Source organism: Oncorhynchus gorbuscha, unplaced genomic scaffold (assembly GCF_021184085.1).
Source record: "Oncorhynchus gorbuscha isolate QuinsamMale2020 ecotype Even-year unplaced genomic scaffold, OgorEven_v1.0 Un_scaffold_1122, whole genome shotgun sequence".
Taxonomy (NCBI): Eukaryota; Metazoa; Chordata; class Actinopteri; order Salmoniformes; family Salmonidae; genus Oncorhynchus; species Oncorhynchus gorbuscha.
This window is the reverse complement of record NW_025745996.1, coordinates 1-15,061: the sequence shown is the minus strand read 5'-3', so window position 1 is coordinate 15,061 and position 15,061 is coordinate 1.

Genomic DNA, 15,061 nt, shown 5'->3' with positions numbered 1-15,061 from the left:
GAGGGGGAGGGGAGGATATCAGGCTCTTTCTAACAGTTTACTCTACTGAGCAGCTGTGGTGTCAGGGGAACAGATAGATAGATGGGAGCAGAGAGCTGTGGTGTCAGGGGAACAGATAGATAGATAGATGGATGGGAGCAGAGAGCTGTGGTGTCAGGGGAACAGATAGATAGATAGATGGGAGCAGAGAGCTGTGGTGTCAGGGGAACAGATAGATAGATAGATGGATGGGAGTGGAGAGCTGTGGTGTCAGGGGAACAGATAGATAGATAGATGGATGGATGGGAGTGGAGAGCTGTGGTGTCAGGGGAACAGATAGATAGATAGATAGATGGATGGGAGTGGAGAGCTGTGGTGTCAGGGGAACAGATAGATAGATAGATGGATGGGAGCAGAGAGCTGTGGTGTCAGGGGAACAGATAGATAGATATATAGATGGATGGGAGCAGAGAGCTGTGGTGTCAGGGGAACAGATAGATAGATAGATAGATGGATGGGAGCAGAGAGCTGTGGTGTCAGGGGAACAGATAGATAGATGGATGGATGGGAGCTGAGTGCTGTGGTGTCAGGGGAACAGACAGATAGATGGATGGATGGGAGCGAGAAGTCACTATTACCAACAGTTGGTTGGAGGTAAAACATGAACTATTCTAGTCACTATAACCAAACGTCAGTAGTCAGTATTACCAACAGTCAGTAGTCAGTATTACCAACAGTCAGTAGTCAGTATTACCAACAGTCAGTATTACCAACAGTCAGTATTACCAACAGTCAGTAGTCAGTATTACCAACAGTCAGTAGTCAGTATTACCAACAGTCAGTATTACCAACAGTCAGTAGTCAGTATTACCAACAGTCAGTAGTCAGTATTACCAACAGTCAGTAGTCAGTATTACCAACAGTCAGTATTACCAACAGTCAGTAGTCAGTATTACCAACAGTCAGTAGTCAGTATTACCAACAGTCAGTATTACCAACAGTCAGTAGTCAGTATTACCAACAGTCAGTATTACCAACAGTCAGTAGTCAGTATTACCAACAGTCAGTATTACCAACAGTCAGTATTACCAACAGTCAGTATTACCAACAGTCAGTATTACCAACAGTCAGTAGTCAGTATTACCAACAGTCAGTAGTCAGTATTACCAACAGTCAGTATTACCAACAGTCAGTAGTCAGTATTACCAACAGTCAGTAGTCAGTATTACCAACAGTCAGTATTACCAACAGTCAGTAGTCAGTATTACCAACAGTCAGTATTCAGTATTACCAACAGTCAGTATTACCAACAGTCAGTAGTCAGTATTACCAACAGTCAGTAGTCAGTATTACCAACAGTCAGTATTACCAACAGTCAGTAGTCAGTATTACCAACAGTCAGTATTACCAACAGTCAGTAGTCAGTATTACCAACAGTCAGTATTACCAACAGTCAGTATTACCAACAGTCAGTAGTCAGTATTACCAACAGTCAGTAGTCAGTATTACCAACAGTCAGTATTACCAACAGTCAGTAGTCAGTATTACCAACAGTCAGTAGTCAGTATTACCAACAGTCAGTATTACCAACAGTCAGTAGTCAGTATTACCAACAGTCAGTAGTCAGTATTACCAACAGTCAGTAGTCAGTATTACCAACAGTCAGTAGTCAGTATTACCAACAGTCAGTAGTCAGTATTACCAACAGTCAGTAGTCAGTATTACCAACAGTCAGTAGTCAGTATTACCAACAGTCAGTAGTCAGTATTACCAACAGTCAGTATTACCAACAGTCAGTATTACCAACAGTCAGTAGTCAGTATTACCAACAGTCAGTATTACCAACAGTCAGTATTACCAACAGTCAGTAGTCAGTATTACCAACAGTCAGTAGTCAGTATTACCAACAGTCAGTATTACCAACAGTCAGTATTACCAACAGTCAGTATTACCAACAGTCAGTATTACCAACAGTCAGTAGTCAGTATTACCAACAGTCAGTATTACCAACAGTCAGTAGTCAGTATTACCAACAGTCAGTATTACCAACAGTCAGTAGTCAGTATTACCAACAGTCAGTAGTCAGTATTACCAACAGTCAGTAGTCAGTATTACCAACAGTCAGTAGTCAGTATTACCAACAGTCAGTAGTCAGTATTACCAACAGTCAGTATTACCAACAGTCAGTAGTCAGTATTACCAACAGTCAGTAGTCAGTATTACCAACAGTCAGTAGTCAGTATTACCAACAGTCAGTAGTCAGTATTACCAACAGTCAGTATTACCAACAGTCAGTAGTCAGTATTACCAACAGTCAGTATTACCAACAGTCAGTAGTCAGTATTACCAACAGTCAGTATTACCAACAGTCAGTAGTCAGTATTACCAACAGTCAGTAGTCAGTATTACCAACAGTCAGTAGTCAGTATTACCAACAGTCAGTAGTCAGTATTACCAACAGTCAGTAGTCAGTATTACTAACAGTCAGTATTACCAACAGTCAGTATTACCAACAGTCAGTATTACCAACAGTCAGTAGTCAGTATTACCAACAGTCAGTAGTCAGTATTACCAACAGTCAGTAGTCAGTATTACCAACAGTCAGTATTACCAACAGTCAGTAGTCAGTATTACCAACAGTCAGTAGTCAGTATTACCAACAGTCAGTAGTCAGTATTACCAACAGTCAGTAGTCAGTATTACCAACAGTCAGTAGTCAGTATTACCAACAGTCAGTAGTCAGTATTACCAACAGTCAGTAGTCAGTATTACCAACAGTCAGTAGTCAGTATTACCAACAGTCAGTATTACCAACAGTCACTATTACCAACAGTCACTATTACTAACAGTCAGTATTACCAACAGTCACTATTACTAACAGTCACTATTACCAACAGTCAGTATTACCAACAGTCAGTATTACCAACAGTCACTATTACCAACAGTCAGTATTACCAACAGTCAGTATTACCAACAGTCAGTAGTCAGTATTACCAACAGTCAGTATTACCAACAGTCAGTATTACTAACAGTCAGTAGTCAGTATTACCAACAGTCAGTATTACCAACAGTCAGTAGTCAGTATTACCAACAGTCAGTATTACCAACAGTCAGTATTACTAACAGTCAGTAGTCAGTATTACCAACAGTCACTATTACTAACAGTCAGTATTACCAACAGTCACTATTACTAACAGTCAGTATTACCAACAGTCACTATTACTAACAGTCAGTATTACCAACAGTCACTATTACCAACAGTCAGTATTACCAACAGTCAGTATTACCAACAGTCAGTAGTCAGTATTACCAACAGTCAGTATTACCAACAGTCAGTAGTCAGTATTACCAACAGTCAGTATTACCAACAGTCAGTAGTCAGTATTACCAACAGTCAGTATTACCAACAGTCAGTAGTCAGTATTACCAACAGTCAGTAGTCAGTATTACCAACAGTCAGTATTACCAACAGTCAGTAGTCAGTATTACCAACAGTCAGTAGTCAGTATTACCAACAGTCAGTATTACCAACAGTCAGTATTACCAACAGTCAGTAGTCAGTATTACCAACAGTCAGTATTACCAACAGTCAGTAGTCAGTATTACCAACAGTCAGTAGTCAGTATTACCAACAGTCAGTAGTCAGTATTACCAACAGTCAGTAGTCACTATTACCAACAGTCAGTAGTCACTATTACCAACAGTCAGTAGTCACTATTACCAACAGTCAGTATTACCAACAGTCAGTAGTCAGTATTACCAACAGTCAGTAGTCACTATTACCAACAGTCAGTAGTCACTATTACCAACAGTCACTATTACCAACAGTCAGTAGTCAGTATTACCAACAGTCAGTATTACCAACAGTCAGTAGTCAGTATTACCAACAGTCAGTAGTCAGTATTACCAACAGTCAGTATTACCAACAGTCAGTATTACCAACAGTCAGTAGTCAGTATTACCAACAGTCAGTAGTCAGTATTACCAACAGTCAGTATTACCAACAGTCAGTAGTCAGTATTACCAACAGTCAGTATTACCAACAGTCAGTATTACCAACAGTCAGTATTACCAACAGTCAGTAGTCAGTATTACCAACAGTCAGTAGTCACTATTACCAACAGTCAGTAGTCACTATTACCAACAGTCAGTAGTCACTATTACCAACAGTCAGTAGTCACTATTACCAACAGTCAGTAGTCAGTATTACCAACAGTCAGTAGTCACTATTACCAACAGTCAGTAGTCACTATTACCAACAGTCAGTAGTCAGTATTACCAACAGTCAGTAGTCACTATTACCAACAGTCAGTAGTCAGTATTACCAACAGTCAGTAGTCAGTATTACCAACAGTCAGTATTACCAACAGTCAGTATTACCAACAGTCAGTATTACTTAACAGTCAGTAGTCAGTATTACCAACAGTCAGTAGTCACTATTACCAACAGTCAGTAGTCACTATTACCAACAGTCAGTAGTCAGTATTACCAACAGTCAGTAGTCACTATTACCAACAGTCAGTAGTCAGTATTACCAACAGTCAGTAGTCAGTATTACCAACAGTCAGTAGTCAGTATTACCAACAGTCAGTAGTCACTATTACCAACAGTCAGTAGTCAGTATTACCAACAGTCAGTAGTCACTATTACCAACAGTCAGTAGTCAGTATTACCAACAGTCAGTAGTCAGTATTACCAACAGTCAGTAGTCAGTATTACCAACAGTCAGTAGTCAGTATTACCAACAGTCAGTAGTCACTATTACCAACAGTCAGTAGTCAGTATTACCAACAGTCAGTAGTCAGTATTACCAACAGTCAGTAGTCAGTATTACCAACAGTCAGTATTACCAACAGTCAGTAGTCAGTATTACCAACAGTCAGTAGTCAGTATTACCAACAGTCAGTATTACCAACAGTCAGTAGTCAGTATTACCAACAGTCAGTAGTCAGTATTACCAACAGTCAGTAGTCAGTATTACCAACAGTCAGTAGTCAGTATTACCAACAGTCAGTATTACCAACAGTCAGTATTACCAACAGTCAGTAGTCAGTATTACCAACAGTCAGTAGTCAGTATTACCAACAGTCAGTATTACCAACAGTCAGTATTACCAACAGTCAGTAGTCAGTATTACCAACAGTCAGTAGTCACTATTACCAACAGTCAGTAGTCACTATTACCAACAGTCAGTAGTCACTATTACCAACAGTCAGTATTACCAACAGTCAGTATTACCAACAGTCAGTAGTCAGTATTACCAACAGTCAGTAGTTAGTATTACCAACAGTCAGTAGTCAGTATTACCAACAGTCAGTAGTCAATATTACCAACAGTCAGTAGTCAGTATTACCAACAGTCAGTATTACCAACAGTCAGTAGTCAGTATTACCAACAGTCAGTAGTCAGTATTACCAACAGTCAGTATTACCAACAGTCAGTATTACCAACAGTCAGTATTACCAACAGTCAGTAGTCAGTATTACCAACAGTCACTATTACTAACAGTCAGTATTACCAACAGTCACTATTACTAACAGTCAGTATTACCAACAGTCACTATTACTAACAGTCAGTATTACCAACAGTCACTATTACCAACAGTCAGTATTACCAACAGTCAGTAGTCAGTATTACCAACAGTCAGTATTACCAACAGTCAGTAGTCAGTATTACCAACAGTCAGTATTACCAACAGTCAGTATTACCAACAGTCAGTATTACCAACAGTCAGTAGTCAGTATTACCAACAGTCAGTAGTCAGTATTACCAACAGTCAGTATTACCAACAGTCAGTAGTCAGTATTACCAACAGTCAGTAGTCAGTATTACCAACAGTCAGTATTACCAACAGTCAGTATTACCAACAGTCAGTAGTCAGTATTACCAACAGTCAGTATTACCAACAGTCAGTAGTCAGTATTACCAACAGTCAGTAGTCAGTATTACCAACAGTCAGTAGTCAGTATTACCAACAGTCAGTAGTCACTATTACCAACAGTCAGTAGTCACTATTACCAACAGTCAGTAGTCACTATTACCAACAGTCAGTATTACCAACAGTCAGTAGTCAGTATTACCAACAGTCAGTAGTCACTATTACCAACAGTCAGTAGTCACTATTACCAACAGTCACTATTACCAACAGTCAGTAGTCAGTATTACCAACAGTCAGTATTACCAACAGTCAGTAGTCAGTATTACCAACAGTCAGTAGTCAGTATTACCAACAGTCAGTATTACCAACAGTCAGTATTACCAACAGTCAGTAGTCAGTATTACCAACAGTCAGTAGTCAGTATTACCAACAGTCAGTATTACCAACAGTCAGTAGTCAGTATTACCAACAGTCAGTATTACCAACAGTCAGTATTACCAACAGTCAGTATTACCAACAGTCAGTAGTCAGTATTACCAACAGTCAGTAGTCACTATTACCAACAGTCAGTAGTCACTATTACCAACAGTCAGTAGTCACTATTACCAACAGTCAGTAGTCACTATTACCAACAGTCAGTAGTCAGTATTACCAACAGTCAGTAGTCACTATTACCAACAGTCAGTAGTCACTATTACCAACAGTCAGTAGTCAGTATTACCAACAGTCAGTAGTCACTATTACCAACAGTCAGTAGTCAGTATTACCAACAGTCAGTAGTCAGTATTACCAACAGTCAGTATTACCAACAGTCAGTATTACCAACAGTCAGTATTACCAACAGTCAGTAGTCAGTATTACCAACAGTCAGTAGTCACTATTACCAACAGTCAGTAGTCACTATTACCAACAGTCAGTAGTCAGTATTACCAACAGTCAGTAGTCACTATTACCAACAGTCAGTAGTCAGTATTACCAACAGTCAGTAGTCAGTATTACCAACAGTCAGTAGTCAGTATTACCAACAGTCAGTAGTCACTATTACCAACAGTCAGTAGTCAGTATTACCAACAGTCAGTAGTCACTATTACCAACAGTCAGTAGTCAGTATTACCAACAGTCAGTAGTCAGTATTACCAACAGTCAGTAGTCAGTATTACCAACAGTCAGTAGTCAGTATTACCAACAGTCAGTAGTCACTATTACCAACAGTCAGTAGTCAGTATTATCAACAGTCAGTAGTCAGTATTACCAACAGTCAGTAGTCAGTATTACCAACAGTCAGTATTACCAACAGTCAGTAGTCAGTATTACCAACAGTCAGTAGTCAGTATTACCAACAGTCAGTATTACCAACAGTCAGTAGTCAGTATTACCAACAGTCAGTAGTCAGTATTACCAACAGTCAGTAGTCAGTATTACCAACAGTCAGTAGTCAGTATTACCAACAGTCAGTATTACCAACAGTCAGTATTACCAACAGTCAGTAGTCAGTATTACCAACAGTCAGTAGTCAGTATTACCAACAGTCAGTATTACCAACAGTCAGTATTACCAACAGTCAGTAGTCAGTATTACCAACAGTCAGTAGTCACTATTACCAACAGTCAGTAGTCACTATTACCAACAGTCAGTAGTCACTATTACCAACAGTCAGTATTACCAACAGTCAGTATTACCAACAGTCAGTAGTCAGTATTACCAACAGTCAGTAGTTAGTATTACCAACAGTCAGTAGTCAGTATTACCAACAGTCAGTAGTCAGTATTACCAACAGTCAGTAGTCAGTATTACCAACAGTCAGTAGTTAGTATTACCAACAGTCAGTAGTCAGTATTACCAACAGTCAGTAGTCAGTATTACCAACAGTCAGTAGTCAGTATTACCAACAGTCAGTATTACCAACAGTCAGTAGTCAGTATTACCAACAGTCAGTAGTCAGTATTACCAACAGTCAGTATTACCAACAGTCAGTATTACCAACAGTCAGTATTACCAACAGTCAGTAGTCAGTATTACCAACAGTCACTATTACTAACAGTCAGTATTACCAACAGTCACTATTACTAACAGTCAGTATTACCAACAGTCACTATTACTAACAGTCAGTATTACCAACAGTCACTATTACCAACAGTCAGTATTACCAACAGTCAGTATTACCAACAGTCAGTAGTCAGTATTACCAACAGTCAGTATTACCAACAGTCAGTAGTCAGTATTACCAACAGTCAGTATTACCAACAGTCAGTATTACCAACAGTCAGTATTACCAACAGTCAGTAGTCAGTATTACCAACAGTCAGTAGTCAGTATTACCAACAGTCAGTATTACCACAGTCAGTAGTCAGTATTACCAACAGTCAGTAGTCAGTATTACCAACAGTCAGTATTACCAACAGTCAGTATTACCAACAGTCAGTAGTCAGTATTACCAACAGTCAGTATTACCAACAGTCAGTAGTCAGTATTACCAACAGTCAGTAGTCAGTATTACCAACAGTCAGTAGTCAGTATTACCAACAGTCAGTAGTCACTATTACCAACAGTCAGTAGTCACTATTACCAACAGTCAGTAGTCACTATTACCAACAGTCAGTATTACCAACAGTCAGTAGTCAGTATTACCAACAGTCAGTAGTCACTATTACCAACAGTCAGTAGTCACTATTACCAACAGTCACTATTACCAACAGTCAGTAGTCAGTATTACCAACAGTCAGTATTACCAACAGTCAGTAGTCAGTATTACCAACAGTCAGTAGTCAGTATTACCAACAGTCAGTATTACCAACAGTCAGTATTACCAACAGTCAGTAGTCAGTATTACCAACAGTCAGTAGTCAGTATTACCAACAGTCAGTATTACCAACAGTCAGTAGTCAGTATTACCAACAGTCAGTATTACCAACAGTCAGTATTACCAACAGTCAGTATTACCAACAGTCAGTATTACCAACAGTCAGTAGTCACTATTACCAACAGTCAGTAGTCACTATTACCAACAGTCAGTAGTCACTATTACCAACAGTCAGTAGTCACTATTACCAACAGTCAGTAGTCACTATTACCAACAGTCAGTAGTCAGTATTACCAACAGTCAGTAGTCACTATTACCAACAGTCAGTAGTCACTATTACCAACAGTCAGTAGTCAGTATTACCAACAGTCAGTAGTCACTATTACCAACAGTCAGTAGTCAGTATTACCAACAGTCAGTAGTCAGTATTACCAACAGTCAGTATTACCAACAGTCAGTATTACCAACAGTCAGTATTACCAACAGTCAGTAGTCAGTATTACCAACAGTCAGTAGTCACTATTACCAACAGTCAGTAGTCACTATTACCAACAGTCAGTAGTCAGTATTACCAACAGTCAGTAGTCACTATTACCAACAGTCAGTAGTCAGTATTACCAACAGTCAGTAGTCAGTATTACCAACAGTCAGTAGTCAGTATTACCAACAGTCAGTAGTCACTATTACCAACAGTCAGTAGTCAGTATTACCAACAGTCAGTAGTCACTATTACCAACAGTCAGTAGTCAGTATTACCAACAGTCAGTAGTCAGTATTACCAACAGTCAGTAGTCAGTATTACCAACAGTCAGTAGTCAGTATTACCAACAGTCAGTAGTCACTATTACCAACAGTCAGTAGTCAGTATTATCAACAGTCAGTAGTCAGTATTACCAACAGTCAGTAGTCAGTATTACCAACAGTCAGTATTACCAACAGTCAGTAGTCAGTATTACCAACAGTCAGTAGTCAGTATTACCAACAGTCAGTATTACCAACAGTCAGTAGTCAGTATTACCAACAGTCAGTAGTCAGTATTACCAACAGTCAGTAGTCAGTATTACCAACAGTCAGTAGTCAGTATTACCAACAGTCAGTATTACCAACAGTCAGTATTACCAACAGTCAGTAGTCAGTATTACCAACAGTCAGTAGTCAGTATTACCAACAGTCAGTATTACCAACAGTCAGTATTACCAACAGTCAGTAGTCAGTATTACCAACAGTCAGTAGTCACTATTACCAACAGTCAGTAGTCACTATTACCAACAGTCAGTAGTCACTATTACCAACAGTCAGTATTACCAACAGTCAGTATTACCAACAGTCAGTAGTCAGTATTACCAACAGTCAGTAGTTAGTATTACCAACAGTCAGTAGTCAGTATTACCAACAGTCAGTAGTCAGTATTACCAACAGTCAGTAGTCAGTATTACCAACAGTCAGTATTACCAACAGTCAGTAGTCAGTATTACCAACAGTCAGTAGTCAGTATTACCAACAGTCAGTATTACCAACAGTCAGTATTACCAACAGTCAGTATTACCAACAGTCAGTAGTCAGTATTACCAACAGTCAGTAGTCAGTATTACCAACAGTCAGTATTACCAACAGTCAGTAGTCAGTATTACCAACAGTCAGTATTACCAACAGTCAGTAGTCAGTATTACCAACAGTCAGTATTACCAACAGTCAGTAGTCAGTATTACCAACAGTCAGTAGTCAGTATTACTAACAGTCAGTATTACCAACAGTCAGTATTACCAACAGTCAGTATTACCAACAGTCAGTAGTCAGTATTACCAACAGTCAGTATTACCAACAGTCAGTAGTCAGTATTACCAACAGTCAGTATTACCAACAGTCAGTAGTCAGTATTACCAACAGTCAGTAGTCAGTATTACCAACAGTCAGTAGTCAGTATTACCAACAGTCAGTAGTCAGTATTACCAACAGTCAGTAGTCAGTATTACCAACAGTCAGTAGTCAGTATTACCAACAGTCAGTAGTCAGTATTACCAACAGTCAGTATTACCAACAGTCAGTATTACCAACAGTCACTATTACCAACAGTCAGTATTACCAACAGTCAGTATTACCAACAGTCACTATTACCAACAGTCAGTAGTCAGTATTACCAACAGTCAGTAGTCAGTATTACCAACAGTCAGTATTACCAACAGTCAGTATTACCAACAGTCACTATTACCAACAGTCAGTATTACCAACAGTCAGTATTACCAACAGTCACTATTACCAACAGTCAGTATTACCAACAGTCACTATTACCAACAGTCAGTATTACCAACAGTCACTATTACCAACAGTCAGTATTACCAACAGTCACTATTACCAACAGTCAGTATTACCAACAGTCACTATTACCAACAGTCAGTATTACCAACAGTCACTATTACCAACAGTCACTATTACCAACAGTCAGTAGTCAGTATTACCAACAGTCAGTAGTCAGTATTACCAACAGTCAGTAGTCAGTATTACCAACAGTCAGTATTACCAACAGTCACTATTACCAACAGTCAGTATTACCAACAGTCACTATTACCAACAGTCAGTATTACCAACAGTCACTATTACCAACAGTCAGTATTACCAACAGTCACTATTACTAACAGTCAGTATTACCAACAGTCAGTAGTCAGTATTACCAACAGTCAGTAGTCAGTATTACTAACAGTCAGTAGTCAGTATTACTAACAGTCAGTATTACCAACAGTCAGTATTACCAACAGTCAGTAGTCAGTATTACCAACAGTCAGTAGTCAGTATTACTAACAGTCAGTAGTCAGTATTACTAACAGTCAGTATTACTAACAGTCAGTATTACCAACAGTCAGTAGTCAGTATTACTAACAGTCAGTAGTCAGTATTACTAACAGTCAGTATTACCAACAGTCAGTATTACCAACAGTCAGTAGTCAGTATTACCAACAGTCAGTAGTCAGTATTACTAACAGTCAGTATTACCAACAGTCAGTAGTCAGTATTACCAACAGTCAGTAGTCAGTATTACTAACAGTCAGTATTACCAACAGTCAGTAGTCAGTATTACCAACAGTCAGTATTACCAACAGTCAGTAGTCAGTATTACCAACAGTCAGTATTACCAACAGTCAGTAGTCAGTATTACCAACAGTCAGTAGTCATTATTACCAACAGTCAGTAGTCAGTATTACCAACAGTCAGTATTACCAACAGTCAGTAGTCAGTATTACCAACAGTCAGTATTACCAACAGTCAGTAGTCAGTATTACCAACAGTCAGTATTACCAACAGTCAGTATTACTAACAGTCAGTATTACCAACAGTCAGTATTACCAACAGTCACTATTACCAACAGTCAGTAGTCAGTATTACTAACAGTCAGTATTACCAACAGTCAGTAGTCAGTATTACCAACAGTCAGTATTACCAACAGTCAGTATTACCAACAGTCAGTAGTCAGTATTACCAACAGTCAGTATTACCAACAGTCAGTATTACTAACAGTCAGTAGTCAGTATTACCAACAGTCAGTATTACCAACAGTCAGTATTACCAACAGTCAGTATTACTAACAGTCAGTATTACCAACAGTCAGTAGTCAGTATTACCAACAGTCAGTAGTCAGTATTACCAACAGTCAGTAGTCAGTATTACCAACAGTCAGTATTACCAACAGTCAGTAGTCACTATTACCAACAGTCAGTAGTCACTATTACCAACAGTCAGTAGTCAGTATTACCAACAGTCAGTAGTCAGTATTACCAACAGTCAGTATTACCAACAGTCAGTAGTCAGTATTACCAACAGTCAGTAGTCAGTATTACCAACAGTCAGTAGTCACTATTACCAACAGTCAGTAGTCACTATTACCAACAGTCAGTAGTCACTATTACCAACAGTCAGTATTACCAACAGTCAGTAGTCAGTATTACCAACAGTCAGTATTACCAACAGTCAGTAGTCAGTATTACCAACAGTCAGTAGTCAGTATTACCAACAGTCAGTAGTCAGTATTACTAACAGTCAGTATTACCAACAGTCAGTAGTCAGTATTACCAACAGTCAGTAGTCAGTATTACCAACAGTCAGTAGTCACTATTACCAACAGTCAGTAGTCAGTATTACCAACAGTCAGTAGTCACTATTACCAACAGTCAGTATTACCAACAGTCAGTAGTCAGTATTACCAACAGTCAGTAGTCACTATTACCAACAGTCAGTAGTCACTATTACCAACAGTCAGTAGTCACTATTACCAACAGTCAGTATTACCAACAGTCAGTATTACCAACAGTCAGTAGTCAGTATTACCAACAGTCAGTAGTCAGTATTACCAACAGTCAGTAGTCAGTATTACCAACAGTCAGTAGTCACTATTACCAACAGTCAGTAGTCAGTATTACCAACAGTCAGTAGTCACTATTACCAACAGTCAGTATTACCAACAGTCAGTAGTCAGTATTACCAACAGTCAGTAGTCACTATTACCAACAGTCAGTAGTCACTATTACCAACAGTCAGTAGTCACTATTACCAACAGTCAGTATTACCAACAGTCAGTATTACCAACAGTCAGTAGTCAGTATTACCAACAGTCAGTATTACCAACAGTCAGTAGTCAGTATTACCAACAGTCAGTAGTCAGTATTACCAACAGTCAGTAGTCACTATTACCAACAGTCAGTAGTCACTATTACCAACAGTCAGTAGTCACTATTACCAACAGTCACTATTACCAACAGTCAGTATTACCAACAGTCAGTATTACCAACAGTCAGTATTACCAACAGTCAGTATTACCAACAGTCAGTATTACCAACAGTCAGTATTACCAACAGTCAGTATTACCAACAGTCAGTATTACCAACAGTCAGTATTACCAACAGTCAGTAGTCAGTATTACCAACAGTCAGTATTACCAACAGTCAGTAGTCAGTATTACCAACAGTCAGTATTACCAACAGTCAGTAGTCAGTATTACCAACAGTCAGTATTACCAACAGTCAGTATTACTAACAGTCAGTAGTCAGTATTACCAACAGTCAGTAGTCAGTATTACCAACAGTCAGTATTACCAACAGTCAGTAGTCAGTATTACCAACAGTCAGTAGTCAGTATTACCAACAGTCAGTAGTCACTATTACCAACAGTCAGTAGTCAGTATTACCAACAGTCAGTAGTCAGTATTACCAACAGTCAGTAGTCACTATTACCAACAGTCAGTAGTCAGTATTACCAACAGTCAGTAGTCACTATTACCAACAGTCAGTATTACCAACAGTCAGTAGTCAGTATTACCAACAGTCAGTAGTCAGTCAGTAGTATTACCAACAGTCAGTAGTCACTATTACCAACAGTCAGTAGTCAGTATTACCAACAGTCAGTAGTCAGTATTACCAACAGTCAGTATTACCAACAGTCAGTAGTCAGTATTACCAACAGTCAGTAGTCAGTATTACCAACAGTCAGTATTACCAACAGTATTACCAACAGTAGTCAGTATTACCAACAGTCAGTATTACCAACAGTCAGTAGTCAGTCACTATTACCAACAGTCAGTATTACCAACAGTCAGTAGTCAGTATTACCAACAGTCAGTAGTCAGTATTACCAACAGTCAGTAGTACCAACAGTCAGTATTACCAACAGTCAGTAGTCACTATTACCAACAGTCAGTAGTCACTATTTATTACCAACAGTCAGTATTACCAACCAACAGTCAGTAGTCAGTATTACCAACAGTCAGTATTACCAACAGTCAGTAGTCAGTATTACCAACAGTCAGTATTACCAACAGTCAGTAGTAGTCAGTCATTACCAACAGTCAGTAGTCAGTATTACCAACAGTCAGTATTACCAACAGTCAGTCAGTATTAGTCAGTATTACCAACAGTCAGTATTACTAACAGTCAGTATTACTAACAGTCAGTATTACCAACAGTCAGTATTACCAACAGTCAGTAGTTACCAGTCACAGTCAGTATTACCAACAGTCAGTATTACCAACAGTCAGTATTACCAACAGTCAGTAGTCAGTATTACCAACAGTCAGTAGTCAGTATTACCAACAGTCAGTATTACCAACAGTCAGTAGTCAGTATTACAGTCAACAGTCAGTAGTAGTCAGTATTACCACAGTCAGTATTACCAACAGTCAGTATTACCAACAGTCAGTATTACCAACAGTCAGTAGTCAGTATTACCAACAGTACCAACAGTCAGTCAGTATTACCAACAGTCAGTACCAACAGTCGTAGTATTAGTCAGTATTACCAACAGTCAGTAGTCAGTATTACCAAAGTCAGTAGTCAGTATTACCAACAGTCAGTATTACCAACAGTCAGTATTACCAACAGTCAGTATTACCAACAGTCAGTATTACCAACAGTCAGTATTAC